Source organism: Triticum dicoccoides, chromosome 1A (genome assembly GCF_002162155.2).
Source record: "Triticum dicoccoides isolate Atlit2015 ecotype Zavitan chromosome 1A, WEW_v2.0, whole genome shotgun sequence".
In the NCBI taxonomy this organism is placed as follows: Eukaryota; Viridiplantae; Streptophyta; class Magnoliopsida; order Poales; family Poaceae; genus Triticum; species Triticum dicoccoides.
In genome coordinates, this window is record NC_041380.1 from 585,390,103 (window position 1) to 585,404,727 (window position 14,625).

A 14,625-nucleotide genomic window follows, 5' to 3' on the forward strand; every position below is an offset into this window, starting at 1 on the left:
TCTGTGGGAGACGGCTTCGCAACAAGCTCTTTGGACCTTGCAGCTATCTCGAAACTCACACGGGCATCGAGGGCAGCATATTTTATCCGCTCGTACGTCAAGGGATAATTCTCCCATCCAGACGACCTTATTGCCACCGTCTCGTCACCCTTCTGAAGATTTGTACCGAGCACAAAATTTGCTACGTCGAATAGGGATGGTGTCTGTTTATCACAATCTTCTACATGAATTTTGATTCTGGTTTGTAGGTCAGCGATGCTTTTCAAATCAAGGTTGTACGGCTCCAGCTTCTGTTTGTCCCCTTCGATGGCTGCCCCATAGAAGTATACGTCCTCCCGAGACAAGAAATCGTGAAGCTCACCTAGTATGGAGGGCAAGTGTATGATGTGGTACACCAAAACATCATCTTTGAGGCACAGCTGAAGGACGGTGTCGCGCTGGATCTTCCCAGGGGCACGTTCCGTGTACTCTGCGTCGAGACCGATGACCCTCGTCTCTACCTTCTCGAGGGAGTTGGATACATTGTTGATCCACTGCCGAACAACCCTTGGGTGGACGGTGACGGTGGCAACTATGCGCATTGATCCTTCGACGAGGACATGTTGGACGCTAAAAACCTGCATCTCGATCTCTTTCGCCATTTGGAACCGCTGGAACGGAGGGCTATGGTTTGGAGAATTAGGATTAGATGGCTAGTCTAACTAAAGTAGTAGATGATTATTTAAAGAGGTTAAAACAATGTGAACGCGGTGGGGTTTGGATGCAAATGAAGACGAAGGGGAGGTGAAGAATCTGAGGAGAATCGGTTCCCGATGGAGAAGTAAATGGGAGAAGTGGCATGCATGCAGTTGATTAGACGGCTAGGTAGACTAAACAAAAAGGCTATGCGGGTAGACTGATGAGTCGTACCTATTCGTGTACGTGCCCATCCTTGCTGATAGGTGGGACTGATGACCCACAAGTATAGGGGATCTATCGTAGTCCTTTCGATAAGTAAGAGTGTCGAACCCAATGAGGAGCAGAAGGAAATGATAAGCTGTTTTCAGCAAGGTATTCTCTGCAAGTACTGAAATAAGTGGTAACAGATAGTTTTTTGATAGGATAAATTGTAACGAGCAACAAGTAACAAAAGTAAATAAAGTGCAGCAGGGTGACCCAATCCTTTTGTAGCAAAGGACAACCCGGAACAAACTCTTATAATAGGAAAAGCGCTCCCGAGGACACATGGGAATATCGTCAAGCTAGTTTTCATCACGTTTATATGATTCGTGTTCGATACTTTGATAATTTGATATGTGGGTGGACCGGTGCTTGGGTGCTGTTCTTACTTGAACAAGCATCCCACTTATGATAAACCTCTATTGCAAGCATCCGCAAGTACAACAAAAGTATTAAGGTAAACCTAACCATAGCATGAAACATATGGATCCAAATCAGCCCCTTACGAAGCAACGCATAAACTAGGGTTTAAGCTTCTGTCACTCTAGCAACCCATCATGTACTTATTACTTCCCAATGCCTTCCTCTAGGCGCAAATAATGGTGAAGTGTTATGTAGTCGACGTTCACATAACAACACTAGAGGCTAGACAACATACATCTTATCAAAATATCAAACCAATACCAAATTCACATGACTACTCATAGCAAGACTTCTCCCTTGTCCTCAGGAACGAACGTAATTACTCACAAAGCATATTCATGTTCATAATCAGAGGGGTAAGAATATGCATATAGGATCTGAACATATGATCTTCCACCAATTAAACTAACTAGCATCAACTACAAGGAGTAATCAACACTACTAGCAACCTACTAGCACCAATCCCGGACTTTGAGACAAGAATTGGATACAAGAGATGAACTAGGGTTTGGAGATGAGATGGTGCTGGTGAAGATGTTGATGGAGATTGCCCTCTCCCGATGAGAGGAGCGTTAGTGATGATGATGGTGATGATTTCCCCCTCCGGGAGGGAAGTTTCCCCGGCAGAACAGCTCTGCCGGAGCTCTAGGGATTCGCCAAGGTTCCGCCTCGTGGTGGCGGAGTCTCATGCCGAAAAGTTCCTTCCTCTTTTTTCTCATCGAAAGACCTCATATAGGAGAATATGGACGTCGGAGAGCCACCAGGGGGCCCACGAGGTAGGGGGCGCGCCCTAGGGGGGGCCCACCCTCGTGAGATGGGTGTGGGCCCCCTGGCCTTCATCTTTTGCGAGGATTTTTCTTTATTTATTTTAAGACGTTCCGTGGAGTTTCAGAACTTTTGGAGTTGCGTAGAATAGGTCTCTAATATTTGCTCCTTTTCCAACCCAGAATTCCAGCTGCCGGCATTCTCCCTCTTTATGTAAACCTTGTAAAATAAGAGAGAATAGCCATAAGTATTGTGACATAAAGTGAAATAACAGTCCATAATGCAATAAATATCAATATAAAATCATGATGCAAAATGGACGTATCAACTCCCCAAGCTTAGACCTCGCTTGTCCTCAAGCGAAAAGCCGATAACAATAAATATGTCCTCATGTTTAGAGGTAGAGGCGTCGATTAAAATAAAATACGGACATGAAGGCATCATGACTATTCTCATAACAACAATCTATATAGATTTTGTCATATGATTACAGATTACTTATGTTCAAGTGATGATCTATTCACAATGCAAAAGTATAAATCATAAGCCTTATTGGGCTCCGACAAACTATAATCTCAGTCATTGAAGCAATTGGAATTTATCATAACATCGGAAAGAGTCTATGTCAGAGCTAAAAAGCAAGTCCACATACTCAACTATCATTTAGTCCCCCATAATTGCTAACACTCACGCAATACTTGTGGTTACGAAGTTTTAATCAGACACAGAGAAAGATAGGGGCTTATAGTTTTTCCCCACAACCTTTTACCTCAAAGGTAATGTCAACAATAATGGTTCATGCTCCCCTACATCCAACATCCAATTATATATATATATATATATATATATATATATATATATATATATATATATATATATATATATATATATATATATATATATATCATGTTCTTTCCAACATGTTGAGCTTGCCAGAGGATAAACTAAAAAAGGGAAGGTGAAGATCACCGTGACTCTTGCATAAGGTAGAGGATAATGATAAAAGATAGGCCCTTCGCAGAGGGAAGCAGAGGTTGCCATGCGCTTTTATGGTTGGATGCATAAAATCTCAATGCTAAAGAACGTCACTTTATATTGCCCCTTGTGATATGAACCTTTATTATGCAGTCCGTCGCTTTTGTTACTTCCCCATCACAAGATCGTATAAAGCTTATTTCTCCCACACCAATCAATCATACATATTTAGAGCAATTTTTATTGCTTTGCACCGATGACAACTTACTTGAAGGATCTTACTCAATCCATAGGTAGATATGGTGGACTCTCATGGCAAAACTGGTTTAGGGATTTTGGAAGCACAAGTAGTATTTCTACTTGGTGCTGAGAATTTGGCTAGCATGAGGGGGAAAGGAAAGCTCAACAAGTTAGAGGAACCATGACAACATACTTTATCTCAGATATAAGAAATACATAACTCATTACATTGTCTTTCTTGTCCAACATCAACTCTTTAGCATGTCATATTTTAATGAGTGCTCCCAATCATAAAAGATGTCAATGATAATATATCTATATGTGAAACCTCTCTTTCCTTATTACTTCCTATTAATTGCAACAATGACCAAAGCTATGTCTTCCAACTCCCAACAACTTTTAATCATCATACTCTTTCTATGTGAAGTCATTACTCTCAATAAGATCAATATGAACTTTTTGTTTCTATTTATTCTTTTCTTCTTTCTTTTATTCACCCAAGATTATGGCAAAACAATCAAGCCCTTGACTCAACACTAATTTTTATTATATATAGCTCACGGACTCGATTACATAGAGGGATCATAAAGCGAAACTCAAAACTAGATCATGCCATAAACTTTATTCTACTAGATCAAGATACTACTAATAAGATCGAACTAAGAAAAATGGTAAAGATAGGAGTTGTGATTGTGATACGATACCGGGGCACCTCCCCCAATGTTTAAAATGACGTCTGAGCCGGAAGGACGAAACGAAGGATCTGATTAAGGAATGCGAGCATTCGCAACATATTGATTCAATAGACTCAAACTGATAATGACTAAGGATGCCAATAAGATTACCGGACTTATGAGGTTAATCATAATGCAAGAAAGCAAGAATTTCAAGAGCAATAGGCTGTTGAGGATTTTTGGGGATCGAATGGTATTTCGAAGACTTTTCTGAAAAACATGAATCAACTGGGGATGAGCGGATACTCGTTAAGTCCAGGGAATTATTCGTAGGGTTATTTCCGCGGCATGGAACTACAAGATAGCGGTACAAGGGATTCTTAAAAGTCGGAGAGCAATTCGATGCATCTTGTAACAACAAAAGAAACCCAATATAATGATATGAACAACAAGTGTATGCCGTTATCCATATGGATATATCGGTAGTAGGGAATTGAAAAGGTAGAGGACACAAGGGTCTTGGGAATGATCGAAGAGTATCTACAAAATCTTCTGGTGCAGTAGGCGATCATCTATGATAAGGGGCTCTCTGGGAGAAGTAGTTACGAGAACCTAGAGTCGGATTTAGTAAAATCATTTAACCCGAATAGAAGAGAGATCAGAGTCCCGGAGTAAGGATCGAGGAGTAAAAGATCCTAATACCACCCAATTAGCGACGTGGGCCCGTAAGGCACACAACCATGTTAGTAAAAAGTTTTGTAATGTCTAGACTCAACTTCGGCCAAGGAGTGTGGAAGGGGGATTCCTACAGGCAGTTGGCTCTGATACCAACTTGTGACGCCCCCGATTCAATCGTACACTAATCATACATGCAAATGTGTACGATCAAGATCAGGGACTCACGGGAAGATATCACAACACAACTCTACAAATAAAATAAGTCATACAAGCATCATATTACAAGCCAGGGGCCTCGAAGGCTCGAATACAGGAGCTCGATCATAGACGAGTCAGCGGAAGCAACAATATCTGAGTACAGACATAAGTAAACAAGTTTGCCTTAAGAAGGCTAGCACAAACTGGGATACAGATCGAAAGAGGCAAAGGCCTCCTGCCTGGGATCCTCCTAAACTACTCCTGGTCGCCGTCAGCGGGCTGCACGTACTAGTAGGCACCTCCAGTGTAGTAGGAGTCGTCGTCGACGGTGGCGTCTGGCTCTTGGGCTCCATCGTTTGGTCGCAGCAATCGGGTATAGAAAGGGAGAAAAGAGGGAGCAAAGCAACCGTGAGTACTCATCCAAAGTACTCGCAAGCAAGGAGCTACGCTACATATGCATGGGTATATGTGTAAAGGGCCACATCGGTGGAATGAACTGCAGAATGCCAGAATAAGAGGGGGATAGCTAGTCCTATCGAAGACACGCTTCTGGCCACCTCCATCTTGCAGCATGTAGAAGAGAGGAGAAGGTAAGTCCACCAAGTAGCATCATGTAGCATAATCCTACCCGGCGATCCTCCCCTCGTCTCCCTGTTAGAGAGAGATCACCGGGTTGTATCTGGCACTTGGAAGGGTGTGTTTTATTAAGTAACCGGTTCTAGTTGTCATAAGGTCAAGGTATAACTCCAAGTAGTCCTGTTACCGAAGATCACGGCTATTTGAATAGATTAACTTCCCTGCAGGGGTGCACCACATTTCCCAACACGCTCGATCCCCTTTGTCCGGACACAGTTTCCTGGGTCATGCCCGGCCTCGGAAGATCAACACGTCACATCCCTACCTAGGCACAATAGATAGGTCAGCACACCGGTCTAAATCCTATGGCGCAGGGGTCTGGGCCCATCACCCATTGCACACCTACACGTTGCGAGGGCGACCGGAAGCAAACCTAGCCTAGCAGGTGTTCCAGTCCAATCCGGCGCGCGCCGCTCAGTCGCTGACGTCATGAAGGCTTCGGCTGATACCACAACGTCGAGTGCCCATAACTGTTCCCGCGTAGTTGGTTAGTGCGTATAGGCCAGTAGCCAGACTCAGATCAAATACCAAGATCTCGTTAAGCGTGTTATTTTGAAATAACCATGGACACCGACCAAGGCCAGGCCCACCTCTTTCCTAGGTGGTCTCAACCTACCCTGTCGCTCCGCCACAAAGATCCACTCAGAGGGCCGTCGGGACAAACGTCCTTTTGGACCCAATCCGTGAATCACTCGCGGGTACTCCTACGAGCCGACCCGACTTTAGTCACCACAGGTATCATGTAAAGTATATAAGTATATACCCGTGATCACCTCTCGAGTGATCACGGCCCTATAGTATAGCATGGCAGACTGACAAGAATGTAGGGCCACTCATGATAAACTAGCATCCTATACTAAGCATTTAGGATTGCAGGTAAGGTATCAACAGTTGTAGCAACAATGACATGCTATGCAACAGAATAGGATTAACTGAAAGTAGTAACATGCTACACTACTCTAATGCAAGCAGTAGAGAAGAATAGGCGATATCTGGTGATCAAGGGGGGGGGGCTTGCCTGGTTGCTCTGGCAAGAGAGAGGGGTCGTCAACACCGTAGTTGTACTGGGTAGCAGCGGCGTCGGTCTCAGTGTCTAGCGAGAGAAGAGGGGGAAGAAACAATAAATATTAAGCAAACAGATGCATAGCGATGCATGACATGACAAGTATCGGTGCTAGGGGTGCCCTAACGCAGTATAAGGTGGTACCGGTGAAGGGGGGAAACATCAGGGAAAATATCCCCGGGGTTTCACGTTTTCGGACAGACGAACCGGAGGGGAAAGTTGCGTGTTTGCTATGCTAGCGATGCGTGGCGGACGAACGGGTTGCGTATCCGGGTTCGTCTCGTCGTTCTGAGCAACTTTCATATAGAAAACTTTTTCATCCGAGCTACGGGTTATTTTATATGATTTTTCAAAGTTTTTATAACATTTTTGGAATTTCTTTTAATTCGAAAATAATGTTAAAATGCTACGGGTACCAGCTCTGTGTACAAAGAATGTACACAGAGGCTGACATGTGGGCCAGGGGGACCTAGTTGACTACTCAAAGTTTGACTGGTCAACAGGGGTGGGGCCCGTGTCATTGACTGATTAAACTAGTTAGTTAGTTAATTAGTTAATTAAGCAATATTAATTAAGTTAATTAATTTTTAATTATATTTAGATATTTGAAATTCTTTTTTTATTCTAACATGGGACGAGCCCCACTAGTCATACTCATAGGGGGGTTAGCGCTAAATTACTGGGTTAACCCCTCCAAGTTAACAGAGGGGCCAGCTGGGCTCGCACGGGCACAAGGCGCCGGCGGCCTCGCTCGGTAGTGGCAGGAGGCGGCCCCGAACGGCGGCGGACCTGGCGAGCGCGGCCAGGTGCCGCGGGACGGAGGCGATGGTGGACGGGCGCAGGCGACTCCTGGGGCGGCCACGAGCGACAACAGAAGAAGAGCGCCGGGTGGAGGCGGCTCGGCCGGCGCCAGCGCGGGAGGGCGCGGCCAAGCGATGGTGCGTGATACGTCTCCAACGTATCTATAATTTTTTATTGCTCCATGCTATATTATCTACTGTTTTGGACTATATTGGGCTTTATTTTCCAATTTTATATTATTTTTGGGACTAACCTATTAACCGGAGGCCCGGCCCAGAATTGCTGTTTTTTGCCTATTTCAGTGTTTCAGAGAAACAGAATATCAAACGGAGTCCAAACGGAATAAAATCTTCGGGAACGTCATTTTTTCACCGAACGTGATCCAGGAGACTTGGACCCTGCTCCAAGGAACAAAAGAGGCGGTCACGGGGGTGGGGGTGCGCCCCCCTGCCTCGCGGGCCCGTCGTTGCTCCTCCGGCGTACTTCTTCCTCCTATATATACACATGTACCCCCAAACGATCAGAACAGGAGCCAAAATACTAATTCCACCGCCGCAACTTTCTGTATCCACGAGATCCCATCTTGGGGCCTGTTCCGGAGCTCCACGGAAGAGGGCCGTTATCACGGAGGGCTTCTACATCATCCTAGCCCCTCCGATGAAGTGTGAGTAGTTTACCTTAGACCTTCGGGTCCATAGTTACAAGCTAGATGGCTTCTTCTCTCTCTTTGGATCTCAATACAACGTTCTCCCCCTCTCTCGTAGAGATCTATTCGATGTAATCTTCTTTTTGCAGTGTGTTTGTTGAGATCGATGAATTGTGGGTTTATTATCAAGTCTATCTAAGAATAATATTTGACTCTTCTCTGAATTATTTTATGTATGATTGGTTATCTTTGCTAGTCTCTTCGAACTATCCGTTTGGTTTGGCCAACTAGATTGGTAGTTCTTGCCATGGGAGAAGTGCTTAGCTTTGGGTTCGATCTTGCGGTGTCCCTTCCAAGTGACAGAAGGGGAAGCAAGGCACGTATTGCATCATTGCCATCGGGGATAACAAGATGGGGTTTATTTCATATTGCATGAATTTATCTCTCTACATCATGTCATCTTGCTTAAGGCGTTACTCTGTTTTAATACTCTAGATGCATGCTGGATAGCGGTCGATGAGTGGAGTAATAGTAGTAGATGCAGAATCGTTTCGGTCTACTTGTCACGGATGTGATGCCTATATACATGATCATGCCTAGATATTCTCATAATTATGCTCAATTCTGTCAATTGCTCAACAGTAATTTGTTCACCCACCGTAGAATACTTATGTTCTTGAGAGAAGCCACTAGTGAAACCTATGGCCCCCGGGTCTATTTTCATCATATCAATCTCCATCACTTTAATATTGTTTTCCTATTTACTTTGCCTTTTATTTTTTACTTTGCATGTTTATACCAAAAATACCAAAAATATTCTATCTATCAGATATCACTCTCGTAAGTGACCATGAAGGTCTTAACAACCCCTAATCGTGTTGGTTGCGAGTAGCTATCGTTTTGTGGAGGTACGAGGGACTTGAGCATGGCCTCCTACTGGATTGATACCTTGGTTCTCAAAAACTGAGGGAAATACTTACGCTACTCTCCTGCATCATCCCTTACTCTTCGGGGAAAACCAACGCAAGCTCAAGACGTAGCAAGAAGGATTTCTGGCGCCGTTGCCGGGGAGTCCGCGCAAAAGTCAATATACCAAGTACCCATCACAATCCCTATCTATCGCATTACATTATTTGCCATTTGCCTCTCGTTTTCCTCTCCCCCCAATTCACCCTTGCCGTTTTATTCGCCTTCTCTCTCTCTATCCTCCCTCTCTATTTGCCTCTTTTGCCCATTTGCTCTTGTTTGCTCGTGCGCTAGTTTGCTTGTTTGTCACGATGGCTCAACCAAAATTTGGTGATCTTCACCTCAAAAGGTTAGAGGAGATCGAAAGCAACGTTAGGAAGTTTATGGTTTTGCAATTTGAGCATAATAATTTCTTTAGAAACGAGCTTAAGGAACAAAAAAGTTTTATGAGTTATATGAACAAAGAGCTTGATGATATGTCTAAAGAATTTGAGGGTATAAGATCCCAGATTGCTCGTCTAGAGAAGATGACTGCTGAAATTTCGGATATGCAAGCCACCTTAGTCAATAAGATGGCCGCTAAACTGAATACCTATGAAAATCAAGATGAACATCTAAAAGTTATTGATGTGTCTCCAATTAAATCTCTATTTTGCAATATGAATCTTGATGAAACTGAATATGATCTTCCTTTACCTAGAAGGCGTTCTAAAAATTTGGAGTATTTAGATCTTAATGATGAAATTGACGAAAGTGGGATTGAAAGAAATAAAAATCTAGATGTTGCTAAACCCACTATATTGGATTTAAAGGAATTTAATTATGAAAGTTGCCCTTTAATTGATTGTATTTCCTTGTTGCAATCCGTGCTAAATTCTCCACATGCTTATAGTCGAAATAAAGCCTTGATCGAACATGTTGTTGATGCCTTGATGCAATCTTATGAAGAAAAACTTGAGTTGAAAGTTTCTATCCATAGAAAACTCTATGATGAGTGGGAACCAACTATTAAAATTAAAATTAAAGATCATGAGTTTTATGCTTTGTGTGATTTGGGTGCTAGTGTCTCTACTATTCCCAAGACTTTGTGTGATTTACTAGATTTTTGTAATTTTGATGATTGCTCTCTAAACTTGCATCTTGTGGATTCCACTATTAAGAAACCTATGTGAATAATTAATGATGTTCTTATTGTTGCAAATAGGAATTACGTGCCCGTAGATTTCATTGTTCTTGATATAGATTGCAATCCTTCTTGCCCTATTATTCTTGGTAGACCATTCCTTAGAACGGTTGGTGCGATTATTGATATGAAGGAAGGGAATATTATATTTCAATTTCCATTAAAAAAGGGCATGGAACACTTTCCAAGAAATAAAATAAAATTACCATATGAAACTATCATGAGAGCCACTTATGGATTGCCTACCAAAGATGGCAATACCTAGATATATCCTCGCTTTTATGCCTAGCTAGGGGCGTTAAACGATAGCGCTTGTTGGGAGGCAACCCAATTTTATTTTTATTCCTTGCTTTTTGCTCCTATTTAGTAATAAATAAATTATCTAGCCTCTGTTTTGGTTGTTTTTTGTGTTTAATTAGTGTTTGTGCCAAGTAGAACCGTTGGGAAGACCTGGGGAAAGTCTTGTTGAACTTGCTGTAAAAAACAGAAACTTTAGCGCTCACGAGAACTGCTGCCATTTTTATTTGGAGAGCGATATTTAGTTAATTCTTGTTGCAGATGATTAATAGATAAATTCCTCGCGTCCAGAAATTTATTTTAGAATTTTTGGGGTTCCAGATCTTGCGCTAGCTACAGATTACTACAGACTGTTCTGTTTTTGACAGATTCTGTTTTTCGTGTGTTGTTTGCTTATTTTGATGAATCTATGGCTAGTAAAATAGTTTATAATCCATAGAGAAGTTGGAATACAGTAGGTTTAACACCAATATAAATAAATAATTAGTTCATTACAGTACCTTGAAGTGGTCTTTTGTTTTCTTTCGCTAACGGAGCTCACGAGTTTTCTATTTTGAGTTTTGTGTTGTGAAGTTTTCAAGTTTTGGGTAAGAATTTGATGGATTATGGAACAAGGAGTGGAAAGAGCCTAAGCTTGGGGATGCCCATGGCACCCCCAAGATAAACCAAGGACACCAAAATGTCAAAGCTTGGGGATGCCCCGGAAGGCATCCCCTCTTTCGTCCACTTCCATCGGTAACTTTACTTGGAGCTATATTTTTATTCACCAACATGATATGTGTTTTGCTTGGAGCGTCTTGTATTATTTGTGTCTTTGTTTGTTAGTATGCCACAATCATCCTTGCTGTACACACCTTTTGAGAGAGCCATACATGAATTAAAATTTGATAGAATACTCTATGTGTTTCACTTATATCTTTTGAGCGTTATAATTTTGCTCTATATGCTTCACTTATATCTTTTGAGCTAAGTAATTTTGCTCTATGTGCTTCACTTAGATATTTTAGAGCACGGTGGTGGATTTGTTTTAAAGAAACTATTGATCTCTCATGCTTCACTTAAATTATTTTGAGAGTCTCTTAATAGCATGGTAATTTGGTTAATAATAATATGCTTGGTATTCAAGATTTGTGAAACTTTCTTTTGAGTGTGTTGAATACTAAGAAAAGATTGAAGCATGATAATTGTTTTGAGATATGGAGGTGAAAATATTAAAGTCATGCTAGTTGGGTAGTTGTGAATTTAAAGAATACTTTTGTTGAAGTTTTTGATTCCCGTAGCATGCACGTATGGTGAACCGTTACGTGATGAAGTCGGAGCATGATTTATTTATTGATTGTCTTCCTTATGAGTGGCGGTCGGGGACGAGCGATGGTCTTTTCCTACCAATCTATCCCCCAAGGAGCATGCACGTAGTACTTTGCTTTGATAACTTCTAGATTTTTGCAATAAGTATATGAGTTCTTTATGACTAATGTTGAGTCCCTGGATCACACGCACTCTCACCCTTCCACCTTTGCTAGCCTCTCTAATACCGCGCAACTTTCGCCAGTATCATACACCTACCATATGCCTTCCTCAAAACAACCACTGTACCTACCTATTATGGCATTTCCATAGCCATTACGAGATATATTGCCATGCAACTTTCCATCATCTAGTTCATCATGACACATCCATCATTGTCATATTGCTTAGCATGATCATGTAGTTGACATAGTATTTTTGGCAAAGCCACCGTTCATAATTTTCATACATGTCACTCTTGATTCATTGCATATCCCGTTACACTGCCGGAGGCATTCATATAGAGTCATATTTTGTTCTAAATATCGAGTTGTAATTGTTGAGTTGTAAGAAAAATAAAAGTGTGATGATCATCATTATTAGAGCATTGTCCCAGTGAGGAAAGAATGATGGAGACTATGATTCCCCCACAAGTCGGGATGAGACTCCGGACGAAAAAAGAGAGGCCAAAGAAGCCCAAATAAAAAAAGAGAAAGGCCATAAAAAATATATAATAAAAAAATATGAGAGAAAAAGAGAGAAGGGACAATGTTACTATCCTTTTACCACACTTGTGCTTCAAAGTAGCACCTTATCTTCATAGTAGAGAGTCTCTCATGTTATCACTTTCATATACTAGTGGGAATTTTATATTATAGAACTTGGCTTGTATATTCCAATTATGGGCTTCCTCAAATTGCCCTGGGTCTTCATGAGAAAGCAAGTTGGATGCACATCCACTTAGTTTCTTTTTGAGCTTTCATATACTTATAGCTCTAGTGCATCCGTTGCATGGCAATCCCTACTCACTCACATTGATATCTATTGATGGGCATCTCCATAGCCCGTTGATACGCCTAGTTGATGTGAGACTATCTTCTCCTTTTTGTCTTCTCCACAACCACCATTCTATTCCACCTATAGTGCTATGTCCATGGCTCACGCTCATGTATTGCGTGAAGATCGAAAAACTTTTGAAAAAGTTAGAGTATGAAACAATTGCTTGGCTTGTCATCGGGGTTGTGCATGATTTAAATATTTTGTGTGGTGAAGATAGAGCATAGCCAGACTATATGATTTTGTAGGGATAACTTTCTTTGGCCATGTCATTTTGAGAAGACATAATTGTTTTGTTAGTATGCTTGAAGTATTATTATTTTTTATGTCAATATAAACTTTTGTCTTGAATCTTTCTAGTCTGAATATTCATACCACAATTAAGAAGATTTGCATTGAAATTATGCCAAGTAGCACTCCACATCAAAAATTCTCTTTTTATCATTTACCTACTCGAGGACGAGTAGGAATTAAGCTTGGGGATGCCTGATACGTCTCCAACGTATCTATAATTTTTGATTGCTCCATGCTATATTATCTACTGTTTTGGACTATATTGGGCTTTATTTTCCACTTTTATATTATTTTTGGGACTAACCTATTAACCGGAGGCCCAGCCCAGAATTGCTGTTTTTTGCCTATTTCAGTGTTTCGGAGAAACATAATATCAAACGGAGTCCAGACGGAATAAAATCTTCGGGAACGTGATTTTCTCATCGAACGTGATCCAGGAGATTTGGACCCTGCTCCAAAGAACAAAAGAGGCGGTCACGAGGGTGGGGGGCACCCCCCCAGGGTGCGCCCCCTGCCTCGTGGGCCCCTCATTGCTCCTCTGGCGTACTTCTTCCTCCTATATATACACACGTACCCCCAAAAGATCAGAACAGGAGCCAAAAACCTAATTCCACCGCCGCAACTTTCTGTATCCACGAGATCCCATCTTGGGGCCAGTTCCGGAGCTCCGTCAGAACAGGGCCGTTATCACGAAGGGCTTCTACATCATCCTAGCCCCTCCGATGAAGTGTGAGTAGTTTACCTCAGACCTTCGGGTCCATAGTTAGTAGCTAGATGGCTTCTTTTCTCTCTTTGAATCTCAATACAAAGTTCTCCCCCTCTCTCATGGAGATCTATTCGATGTAATCTTCTTTTTGCGGTGTGTTTGTTGAGATCGATGAATTGTGGGTTTATGATCAAGTCTATCTAAGAATAATATTTGAATCTTCTCTGAATTCTTTTATGTATGATTGGTTATCTTTGCAAGGCTCTTCGAATTATCCGTTTGGTTTGGCCAACTAGATTGGTAGTTCTTGCCATGGGAGAAGTGTTTAGCTTTGGGTTCGATCTTGCGGTGTCCTTTCCCAGTGACAGAAGGGGCAGCAAGGCACGTATTGCATTGTTGCCATCGAGGATAACAAGATGGGGTTTATTTCATATTGCATGAATTTATCTCTCTACATCATGTCTTCTTGCTTAAGGCGTTACTCTGTTTTTAACTTAATACTCTAGATGCATGCTGGATAGCGGTCGATGAGTGGAGTAATAGTAGTAGATGCAGAATCGTTTCGGTCTACTTGTCACGGGCGTGATGCCTATATACATGATCATGCCTAGATATTCTCATACTTATGCTCAATTCTGTCAATTGCTCAACAGTAATTTGTTCACCCACCGTAGAATACTTATGTTCTTGAGAAAAGCCACCAGTGAAACCTATGGCCCCCGGGTCTATTCTCATCATATCAATCTCCATCACTTTAATATTGTTTGGCTATTTACTTTGCCTTTTCTTTTTACTTTG